Source organism: Rhinatrema bivittatum, unplaced genomic scaffold (genome assembly GCF_901001135.1).
Source record: "Rhinatrema bivittatum unplaced genomic scaffold, aRhiBiv1.1, whole genome shotgun sequence".
NCBI lineage: Eukaryota > Metazoa > Chordata > Amphibia > Gymnophiona > Rhinatrematidae > Rhinatrema > Rhinatrema bivittatum.
Genome location: NW_021820675.1, coordinates 94,407 through 106,441, shown reverse-complemented (window position 1 = coordinate 106,441; position 12,035 = coordinate 94,407). Strand labels below are relative to the sequence as shown.

Here is a 12,035-nt window from a genome sequence, read left to right as displayed (position 1 = left end):
GCAAAAGAAACCTCTATTTCCGTGGCTTGTAACAAATCTCTGCCTAACAAATTTACTGGATAATCTGGTGCATATAATTTTCATTGTAACTGTATGCTAGTCTTAGCTGTGCTATGTACCAGCTTATTCTGTCCTTCAAAATACCTGTGCTTCTGTCAGGATCAAAACTAACTCCTTATGAAGGGCTAAACACCTCTGCCATTTATCCTTCTTCTAATACTTCCCATCCTTCTAGATTACTGCACCTATTAATTAATTCCGGGAATACCAAGCATCACTTCCACTGGTTCTATATTCCACATCATCTGAAACCTGTTTACCACTGATACTTTCTATCTAGAAACACTTTTCCCTCTTTCTGCTTATGTAATTCCTCCAAAAAATGATAAACATTTCTAGCCTTAGTTTATTTTCCAAACCTAGTTACAAAGAACAAAACGGCTGTAGATTTGGAACCCACATGCTGGGCATAGGACAATGAGACTCATGGTATATCAAATTTTAACATCTAGGGGCGGATTTTAAGAGCCCTGCTCGCCGGTGCGCCTATTTTACATAGGCCTACAGGCTCGCGCAGAGCCCCGGGGTTCTCCAAGGGGGGCGTGTCGGGGGCCGGCCCGAACCGCGCGGCGTTATCGGGGCGTTTGGGGGCGGGTACGGGGACGTGGCCGCGCCCTCCGTACCCGCCCCAAGGTCGCGGCCCGGCGCGCAGGAGGCCCGCTGGCACGCGGGGATTTACACCTACCTCCGGGAGGCGTAAATCCCCGGAGAAAGGTAAGGGGGGGTGTAGACAGGGCCGGGCAGGTGGGTTAGGTAGAGGAAGGGAGGGGAAGGTGAGGGGAGGGCGTTAGAGGATTCCCTCCAAGGCCGCTCCGATTTCGGAGCGGCCTTGGAGGGAACATGCGTAGGCTGCGCGGCTCGGCGCGCGCTGGCTATACAAAATCGATAGCCTTGCGCGCGCCGATCCAGGTTTTTAGCAGATACGCGCGCCTCCGCGCGTATCTACTAAAATCCAGCTTTCTTTTGTTTGCGCCCGGAGCAAACACAAAAGTACACGCTCGCGTATTCTTTAAATATCTGCCCCCTAAAGTGTTACAAATATTACCAGCTGGGTGTACACAGCTTCTATTTCCCCTCAGATTCATGCTGCTGCTGCACTGTTCATAATCCTTTGTGCTCTAGTTTGTACACATTCCTTAACTGCTAATTAACAAGCTTGTTTAGTAATCTCTTGTGCTGCAATGTCTGCAAATGTAAGAGAGATATTCCTCCTATTCCATTTTCTTAGGTGTACACCCTGAACTGAAATCATTATACAGTACCTAGCCTACCTTCTGCCATATTTGAAAATCTTAAAGGCAATTATTTTATTACTCCTCTGAAGCCCTACTCAGCATGTGTTGGTTTCCTCAACTTGCTTTACATCTATAAGAACATAAGAAAATGCCATACTGGGTCAGACCAAGGGTCCATCAAGCCCAGCATCCTGTTTCCAACAGTGGCCAAACCAGGCCATAAGAACCTGGCAAGTTCCCAAAAACTAAGTCTATTCCATGTAACCATTGCTAATGGCAGTGGCTATTCTCTAAGTGAACTTAATAGCAGGTAATGGACTTCTCCTCCAAGAACTTATCCAATCCTTTTTTAAACACAGCTACACTAACTGCACTAACCACATCCTCTGGCAACAAATTCCAGAGTTTAATTGTGCATTGAGTAAAAAAGAACTTTCTCCGATTAGTTTTAAATGTGCCCCATGCTAACTTCATGGAGTGTCCCCTAGTCCTTCTACTATCCGAAAGAGTAAATAACCGATTCACATCTACCCGTTCTAGACCTCTCATGATTTTAAACACCTCTATCATATCCCCCCTCATTCGTCTCTATAATTTAAAAATCTTTAGGGATCAACAAAAACACTTTATGCAGGTAATATGCAGCTCTAATGTTATTTGTTAGAAAAGGCTATATCAGATAATTCCCTGTACGTACCGGGATCACTCCAGACAATGGGTTATCTCCCCAATCCAGCAGATGGAGTCAGCACAAGCTTTGAGGGGGCGTATCCATATATACTACTACCCCCTCTGCAGGAGTTCAGTATCTTCTGACTCCAGCAGATGCGAGTAGGGGAATCAGGCTTCCCCTCTTTTTCCTTCTTTCTCATTTTCTTGCTTGATTATCTGGCTTGTTGCTGTGTTTTTCTTGTGGATCAAGTTTGTATCAATTTTGTACTAAGTAAAAAAAAAAAAAAAAAAGGAGAAGAGTAAGGCAGGGGCCTTTCACCTTCTGGGGAGTGGCTTCTCTTCCTTTTCTCTTCTCTGCGGCCTTGCTGTTTATTTCTCGTTGCAGCCAGGGGTAAGTTGGTTTTCCTTTGCAGTTTTTCACTTCACAGCTCTGCCCCCGGTGCCCGCGAAAACTGGTGGAGCCGGCCTCTTCGCTTTTAGTCCCTCACCTGCGGCCATTTTACAGCTCCTCATGGGCTGCTGCGGCGCTTAGGAAAAGACGACTGGGTCGGGTTGTGTGGCCGGGAAGGCCCCCCCGTGGAACCCTCCTCTATTTTCGGTCAGCGGGCAGTGCGGGCCGACCGGGCCCCCCCGCAGCGGCGCATTTGTGCTCGTGGCCCCCCCCCCCCCCCCCCCCGAGGCTTTTTCTCATTTTTGGAGCCGTTTTCTTGTCTCCCACAGCAATCCCGATGCCGCGGCTGTCACGCTGTGCGGCCTGCGGAGACCCGGGGTCCCGGATTTTCCGGGAGGGCATCTGCGTGCAATGCCTTCCCGGGGGGGAAGGTACCTCACAGTCCCTGACTGATTTCTCTTTTTTTGCCCGGGCGGCGCGGGCCGGCCACTCCATCATTTTTGGCGGGAACGGCGGCCATTTTACACTCTGAGCGCCCTGAGGCGCAGGCCACGAGGGAGAACGGATCCCGGGAGGATTCTACAAGCGGGGGTGCTCCCCCGATTTTGGTGCAGGAACCAAGCACCCAGAGCCAGGGAGCAGGAACCACGCCGCTCATCGAAGCGCACCCGAGCGGGCCGGGGTTCTCTACGGAGTTTATCCTGCTCATGCATACCGCTTATCTGCAGGGGCTGGAAGCTGGAAGCGCCTCCTAAGATCCTACGGATGTCGCCCTCGACGCCGGCCCCCCCCAGCCCTCCGGGAGCGGGGGCCTCCCACCCGAGTCCGCTCTGCGTCCGCGGCAGTGGGGGCGGTGCCAGACACAGCGGGACATGGACCTGACCTCCCGGATGGGGGACAAGGGGACGGCACGCAGGAGGGGGATGATCCGCGTACCCTACGCCTCTTCCAGAGGGAAGAGCTGGACGACCTCATCCCGCAGATCATTCAGGAATTAGATTTGGACCCGCCACCAGACCCGCCTGCCCCAGTAGCTCCCGCTGTCGTCACCTCCTCAAAGAAGGGAGATCCTGTCCTGGCGGCACTCCGGCCAAGGGCTCGGGCTTTTCCCATTCATGACTCGTTTTTACAACTTCTCACCAGGGAATGGGACACCCTGGAGGCCTCCCTGAAGAGCAGCCGGGCCATGGAAAAGCTGTACCCGCTCCCCGAAGATTTTCTGGACCTCATCGAGGTCCCAAAGGTGGACTCCGCAGTGTCGGCAGTCACGAAGAGGACGACTATCCCAGTAACGGGAGGTGCGGCGTTGCGGGACTAACAGGATCGTAGGTTGGAAGTTTTCCTTAAGCGGGTCTTCGAGGTCTCCGCACTGGGTATGCGGGCGGTGATGTGCAGTTCGCTTGCCCAGCGGGCTAGTCTCCTTTGGATGCAACAACTCCTCACGTCTCAGGTCCTGCCGGCCGATGAGGCTGCCCAAGCAGATCGACTAGAAGCCGCAGTGGCGTATGGGGCGGACACTTCGTACGACCTCTTTCGGGTACTCGCAAGATCCATGGTTTCGGTAGTGGCAGCACGACGGCTACTGTGGCTACGCAACTGGGCGGCTGATACGTCCTCTAAGTACAGTCTGGGCTCTCTTCCCTTCAGGGGCAAGTTCCTCTTCGGGGAGGATTTGGACCAGATCATCAACTCCCTGGGGGAGAACGCTGTTCATCGGCTGCTGGAGGATAGGTTTCGACCATCCAGAGCGTTTTCTTCTTCTCGGACCAGAGCCAGAGCGCGACGGCGCTACAGGGGATACAGACAGGCGGGCTCCCGGCCATCCGCCCCCAGGTCTCAGCCCTGGTCGCGCTCCTTTCGCGGGCGTCGGCCCGCACGCACTGCTCCCGGACCCGGAAACCCCTCTACCAAGTATTCACAATGATGCCAGTCTCGCCCACTCCCCTGTCCCCAGGATTGGGGGCCGGCTAACGTATTTCTACGCGGAGTGGGCGCAGATCACCTCGGACCAGTGGGTCCTGGATACCATAAAACACGGCTACGCATTAGAATTTGTCCGCCCCCCGCAGGGAAGGTTCATCTTTTCTCCCTGTGGCTCGAACCTCAAGAGAAGAGCGGTGCAGCTGACTCTGGACAGACTCCGTCTTTCTGTCTTACTCTCTTACTCTCTTACTCTCTTTCACTCTTACTCTCTTTCTGTCTTACTCTCTTACTCTCTTTCACTCTTACTCTCTTACTCACACCCCAAAGTTGTTTTACATCCCATTTTTGACACCCCTCTTTTTTACACCCCTTTTTAACACCCTTTTTCATGGCGTGTAGCCAGATGGACTCAGTACGCATGGGATAGTATCCGTGTGCTAGCAGTTGGAGACGGATCTGACGTCAGTACGGGGGCGTATATAGCCCCACAGGAAGCGCAGCGACTCAGTAATTTCCGTGTCCAAAGCAGTTTGGAGTGCCTGCACGCTGGTTGAGCGTGCTTTCCAAGACTACTTTGATTTTTATCTTTTCTTCTCGTTTCAGATTCTACTTTGCTTTCTTGTTTATTTGACTTAGAGCCCCGCGCTCCTGCGGTAGATACCCAAGGGTTCCTCCCCCAGTGGGCTCCCGGGGTGTTTGCCGTGCTCCCCCGGTGGGAAAGTCCTCGGTCCAGCCGAGCCGCGGCGGTGACATAGTCCCCGGACACAGTCCGCGTGAGGTATTCGAGGCCCTCGGTCCAGGCGTGGACGAGGTAGCGGGTGCATATCCTCAAATTGCGGTGGAGAGGTGGGCCCTTTCCTCGCGGCCGGAGACCGCCTGTGTTCCAGTCAAGAGGCGCCGACGCTGGTAAGGGTCTCCGAGGCATAGAGGATCGGTGGCGAGGCACGCTGTGGAGGATGCCATCTTGGGCCCTGTTCAGGTACTCCGCGCCCGTAATAGGCGCGGCTTTCTTCCTCCAACTGCGTTTATTGAATGCCTGTTCCTATATACTGCTGGCCGCCTATTACTGTCAGCCTATTGAATGCACAGTGGGAGTATATTGCTGTCCGTCTATTACTGTCTGCCTATTCAATGCACAGTGAGCGTATATTGCTGACCGCCTATTACTGTCTGCCTATTGAATGCACAGTGAGCGTATATTGCTGACCGCCTATTACTGTCTGCCTATTGAATGCACAGTGAGCGTATATTGCTGACCGCCTATTACTGTCTGCCTCTTGAATGCACAGTGAGCGTATATTGCTGTCCGTCTATTACTGTCTGCCTATTGAATGCACAGTGAGCGTATATTGCTGACCGCCTATTACTGTGTGCCTCTTGAATGCACAGTGGGAGTATATTGCTGTCCGTCTATTACTGTCTGCCTATTGAATGCACAGTGAGCGTATATTGCTGACCGCCTATTACTGTCTGCCTCTTGAATGCACAGTGAGCGTATATTGCTGACCGCCTATTACTGTCTGCCTATTGAATGCACAGTGAGCGTATATTGCTAGCCGCCTATTATTGCCTGCCTATCACATGCATAGTAAGCGTATATTGCTGGCCGCCTGTACTGCCTGCCTATTGAATGCATGTTATTATCTTGTACGCGCGCCTCTTGCCGCCGCTTATTATCTTGAGCGCCTATTGTATTACGCGCCTCTTGCTGCCGCTTATTATTATTGTGCGCCTATTGTGTTAAGCGCCTCTTGCTGCCGCCTGTTATTCTTGAGCGCCTATTGTATTACGCGCCACTTGCTGCCGAACGCGCCTTTTCCTTTCTTACAAGCAGCTCAACAACTGATAGATTTGGAATGGGTGGCGCCTGCGGCGGCCTTCAAAGGGGGGCGGGCGCTGACGGGCATGTACCCGTTGGCACCGGCTCTCCAGGACCTGTTGGCATGCCCTCAGGTGGACGCCTTGATTAGCGCTGTGGTCAAGCGCACTACCGTTCCCGTGGAAGAGGGGACGGCCCTCAGGGAGCCTCATGACCGACGACTGGACGCCATTCTGAGACGATCCTTTGAGGTGGCGGCTTTATCTTTGCGGATTGCCACCTGCTGTACGGTAGTGACGCGTGCCTGTTTGTCGCAGGTTCGGAACAACGCTCCAGCGGCTGACGTGGAATCCGCTCTTTCCTTCCTTACGGATGCGGCTTCTGACCTGGTCCGCACAACAGCTAAGGGGATTTCATCCTCCATCGCTGCCAGGAGGCAGCTCTGGATCCGGAGATGGTCAGCGGATGCGCCTTCTAAGTCACGCCTCACCACATTGCCTTTTAAGGGCTCCTTTCTCTTCGGCAGCAACCTGGAGAAGCTGGCCAGTACGTGGGGTGCCTCTCCAGTGCCCAGATTGCCGGAAGATCGGTTCATAAGGGGGCAGCGCGCTTTTCCAAGGCCCTCCGGGGGCAGGAGTTCACAGCGCTTTGTTCCTTACAAGGGTCGTTACCAGGCACCACGTCCTCCGGCCAGGAATCAGTCCTTTCGGACCAAGCAGCGCAGGAGGGGAGCAGGCCCGGGCTCGGGTCCCGGCCGCGCCTCCCAATGAGGTTACGCCGACTCATCTGGGGGACGGAGCCATAGGGGGCAGGTTGGCCCTCTTCTACCCCAGATGGGTCGAGATTACGTCAGACCGGTGGGTCCTCGCCGTTATCCGGGAGGGTTATTACCTGGACTTTCATCATCTCCCCCCGGACAGGTTTGTGGAATCGTCTTGTCCCCTGCACAAGCAGGCGGCTTTGGACGCTACCCTGGCGAGGCTCCTGTCTTTGAACGCCATCATCCCAGTACCTATCGGGGAAGTAAATTCTGGACATTATTCCATCTATTTCCTGGTGCCCAAGAAGGGAGGTACTTTTCGACCTGTCCTAGATCTCAAGTCCGTCCATCGATACTTACGGGTTCCGAGGTTTCGCATGGAGACTCTGCGCTCCGTCAAGGCCGCAGTACGGCCAGGGGAATTCCTCACGGCATTCGACCTGTCAGAGGCGTACCTGCGTATCCCGGTCCATCCTGATCGTCAGCGCTACCTACGCTTCACGGTTCTCGGCCGCCACTTCCAGTTTCGGGCTCTGCCCTTCGGGTTGGCGACATCTCCACGGACATTCACCAAGGTGGTCGTGGTGGTAGCGGCGGCACTCAGGCGGGAAGGGATTCTGGTCCATCCCTACCTAGACGATTGGCTGATCAGGGCGAAATCGCGAGCGGAGAGCCTTCGGACTACCGACAGAGTGATCGCCCTTCTGGAAAGCTTGGGCTGGGTGATCAACCTCGGCAAGAGCTGCTTACGGCCTTCCCGGTCTATAGAGTATCTGGGAGTGCAGTTCGACACCCGGGCGGACACGGTCAGTCTTACGACCGAGAGACAGTTGAAGCTTCGGCAGCATCTCCGGTATCTGATGGGAGCCAGGCGGCCCATAGCCTGGGATTACATGCAGGTTCTGGGTCTCATGGCATCCACCCTGGAAGTGGTGACTTGGGCGCGGGCCCATATGAGACCTCTACAGCATTCCCTGCTCTCTCGCTGGAACCCCCGTCGACGGGAGTATTCCACGCACCTTCCTCTGCCGGCCGGGGTTTGGACCCAGCTGAGGTGGTGGTTGCAGTCCGCCCACCTGAGCAGGGGGTCGAGGATGTCCTCACCCACGTGGACCTTGCTCACCACGGATGCCAGCCTAGGCGGCTGGGGAGCACATTGCGAAGGACTCACCGTGCAAGGGCGGTGGAGCAGGGAGGAGTCCACGTGGAACATCAATCGCCTGGAGGCCCGGGCGGTTCGTCTGGCGTGCCTTCGGTTTGCTCACAGACTGCGAAACAGGGCCGGCAGAGTCATGTCCGACAACGCCACCACGGTGGCCTACGTCAACCGTCAGGGCGGAACCAGGAGCCGTCGGGTCTCGCTGGAGATCGCCCCTCTGATGACCTGGGCGGAGGCGAATCTTCAGGCCATCTCCGCCGTCCACAATACCGGGTCGGACGACGCCACGGCGGACTTCCTCAGCAGGGAAAGCCTACATCCAGGAGAGTGGCAGCTGTCCCCTACAGCGTTCCAGATGATTGTGGATCACTGGGGGATTCCGGACATGGATTTACTGGCAGACGAGTCCAATGCTCAAGTACCCAGATACTTCAGCCGCAAGCGCGACCCCTGCTCCCACGGAATCGATGCCCTGGTTCAGCCATGGCCTCCAGGGACTCTACTGTACGCCTTTCCTCCGTGGCCTCTCCTAGGCGCTGTCATCCGCAAGATTCAGGGACACCGGGGCCTCGTTCTTCTGGTGGCGCCGGACTGGCCAAGAAGACCCTGGTACGCGGACATGAGAAGGCTACTGGCAGGGGAGCCTCTTCCTCTGCCTCCTCTTCGGGACCTTCTACATCAGGGTCCCATCCTTCACGGGGATCCGGATCAATTCTCTCTTACGGTATGGCCCTTGAGAGGGCTAGATTGAAGAAGAGGGGTTATTCGGAGCCCGTGATTGATACCCTCCTCCGGGCTCGCAAGTTTTCCACATCCCTCACCTACATCCGGATCTGGAGAGTTTTTGAAGCATGGTGCGACACTCATGGCACCAATCCACATGCCTCCACAATCCCTATTGTGTTGGATTTCCTGCAGGATGGCCTTCAGAAGGGGCTGTCCCTCAGCTCCATCAAGGTTCAGGTGGCTGCGCTGTCTTGCTATGGTCCCAGGAGGGATGGCAAGACCATCGCCAAGCACCCAGATGTTTCTCGCTTCCTGCAGGGAGTCAAGCATATTCGTCCGCCACTGAAGTGGCCTGTGCCTTTGTGGAACCTCAACCTTGTTTTGGATTTCCTCGTGGGGTCCACCTTCCAACCCCTTCGGGGCCTGTCTCTCCGTTCCCTAACCTTGAAGATGGTGTTCTTGCTGGCGGTGTGTTCGGCACGCCGCATCTCCGAGTTACAGGCACTGTCCTGCCGCGATCCCTTTCTCAGGATCACTCTGGAGGCTATCCATCTTCGTACGGTTCCCTCCTTTTTACCTAAGGTGGTTTCACAGTTTCATCTTCATCAGACTATATCTCTGCCTACCACGGCGGGGCTGAAGAAATCTGAAGAAGGTCATTTATTACGCCATCTCGACATTGGCAGACTGCTGCCCAGGTATCTGGAACTTACACGAGACCTACGGAAGACGGACCATCTGTAGCGGGAAGAAGCTAGGGGAAGCGGCCTCGCGGCCCACCATCGCCCGCTGGATTAAAGAATTCGTCAGGGCCGCCTACGTGGAGGCCGGGAAAACTCCGCCTCTACAGGTCAAGGCTCACTCTACCAGAGCCCAAGCGGCATCTTGGGCTGAATCAAGGATGCTGTCTCCGGCAGACATCTGCAAAGCAGCGACATGGTCCTCCCTCCATACCTTTTCCAGGTTCTACCGTCTGGATGTCCAGGCTAGGGAGGACTCAGCTTTTGCGAGGGCGGTTTTGCATGGTCCTCAGGCAGCCTCCCGCCCAGGTGGGAAGTAAAGCTTTTGTACATCCCATGCGTAATGAGTCCATCTGGCTACACGCCAGGAAATGTTTGGATTACTTACCTGGTAATCCCCTTTTCCTTAGTGTAGACAGATGGACTCAGCATCCCGCCCCGCTGCCTGTATGCATGCGTTTCACCGAATCCAGGTAAGCCATGCCTTTGGTTACATTAGTGCGTACACTCTACCAGGTGTCTCCGCCGTCCGGTTGGGAATGCTGGCAGTCTCCAGCCACTGTCAATCGGTCAGGGGAATCTTGTTTTCACTTTTCACTTTTCACTGAGCGTCAGTACACACATCCATAACAGCTTTTGCAAGGAAGATTACTGAGTCGCTGCGCTTCCTGTGGGGCTATATACGCCCCCGTACTGACGTCAGATCCGTCTCCAACTGCTAGTACACGGATACTATCCCATGCGTACTGAGTCCATCTGTCTACACTAAGGAAAAGGGGATTACCAGGTAAGTAATCCAAACATTTTTTGACACCCCATTTTTTGATATCCCAAAATTTTTTGAGACCCCAATTTTTTGACACCCCTATTTTGACACCCCTTTTTTGACACCACCTTTTTTTCACACCCCAAAATTTTTTTACATCCCATTTTTGACACCCCTTTTTTTGACATCCCAAAATTTTTTAACACCCCAATTTTTTAACACCCCTTTTTTGAGACCCCAATTTTTTGACACCCCTTTTTTGACAACACATTTTGTTCACACCCAAAAACATTTTTTACATCCCATTTTTTACACTCCTTTTTTTCACATCCCAAAATTTTTTGAGACCCCAATTTTTTAACACCCCTTTTTTGAGACCAATTTTTTCACTCACAAAATTTTTTTACATCCCATTTTTGACACCCCTTTTTTTTGACATCCCAAAATTTTTTGAGACCCCAATTTTTTGACACCCCTTTTTTGACACCACATTTTTCCCCCCAAAAATTTTTTTACATCCCATTTTTGACACCCCTTTTTTTGACATCCCAAAATTTTTTAAGACCCCAATTTTTTGACACCCCTTTTTTGAGACCCCCAATTTTTTGACACCCCTTTTTTTGGGAGTAAGAAAAGGATTGAATTTACTCATGATGGTTATTAGTTTATGCAGGTATTGGATACAAATATATATAGGATAGCCATGTTGAGTATTATTGTAGGATAACAACATTGGGGGTAAGAAAAGGTTTGAATTTACCCATGTTGTTTACTATTTTATGCAGGAATTGGACAAATGTGAGCAGTTCCCTTTCAGAAATCTATTAACATCATTTTGCCTGCAAATGTGTGCTCGCAAGCGAAGCATATGTACAGCGGTTTGCAAATAACTGGGGTGATTAAAATTTTTCTGGTTGGTACGGAGTATTTTAGGTGATGGTGCACAGGGTGGTTATCCCCGTAATAAAACAAGTATCTGTTCTAATTGCATGAAATATGTTTTTATGGTTAGTTGGAGAATTGATTGCTCCGTGCAAAGTGATATGCACTTAATGATCTTCATGGAATTCACGAAAGTTATTTCAATACATGGATGTTGAACATGAACATGAACATGCAGATACAATATTGATGTGAACAACTCAGCAGTATATCCCTGAAGAAGCCCCCAGGAAGGGGCGAAACGGGTGTCCCGTCGGGTATTACATTGTAGGGTACATTATATTGCATTGGTAGATTAACTAGTATATTTGGAATAATGAAAGATACTATGTATCAGGTTTCACACTTGGGAGTCTTGAACAATATAATAATATGCTATGTAATAGAATACGGGTTAATAAAAATTGCAGATACTAGGTATCGTGTTATAACAACTGATATTGTTGAATGTTTAATGCACTGCACTGGGCATTTATATTGTAGATGCATATGTTCTTTTTATTATATGGTATGTTGTGATGGTATGTGTGATGTGTATGATGTGTATATTTTAAATGTGGATATGATGTATTGCACGTAGCATTGGTGATTAAAATGTATCTTGATATTATGTCGAAATAAACTATTTATATAATATATTTTGGCTTCAAATTGAGCCGAGTTCCTCTGGGTCAGTAAGGTATTTAACCCTTTTTTGACAACACATTTTGTTAACACCCAAAAACATTTTTTACATCCCATTTTTTACAACCCTTTTTTTCAGATCCCAAAATTTTGAGACCCCAATTTTTTGACACCCCTTTTTTGAGACCCCAATTTTTTCACACCCCAAATTTTTTTAC

General features: G+C 51.8%; 1 long non-coding RNA gene across 2 annotated transcripts; it reads left to right on the top strand.

Moving 5' to 3' along the window:
* Positions 1 to 10,786: 10,786 nt before the first annotated feature.
* On the top strand, positions 10,787 to 11,831 carry LOC115081936. 2 transcript variants are annotated; one of them, XR_003854010.1, is made up of 2 exons: positions 10,787 to 11,146; positions 11,264 to 11,831. It is a non-coding gene; the product is annotated as an uncharacterized LOC115081936 (long non-coding RNA). The 2 variants fall into 2 exon arrangements; XR_003854009.1 differs by having other exon boundaries at positions 10,787 to 11,164.
* Positions 11,832 to 12,035: the final 204 nt, after the last annotated feature.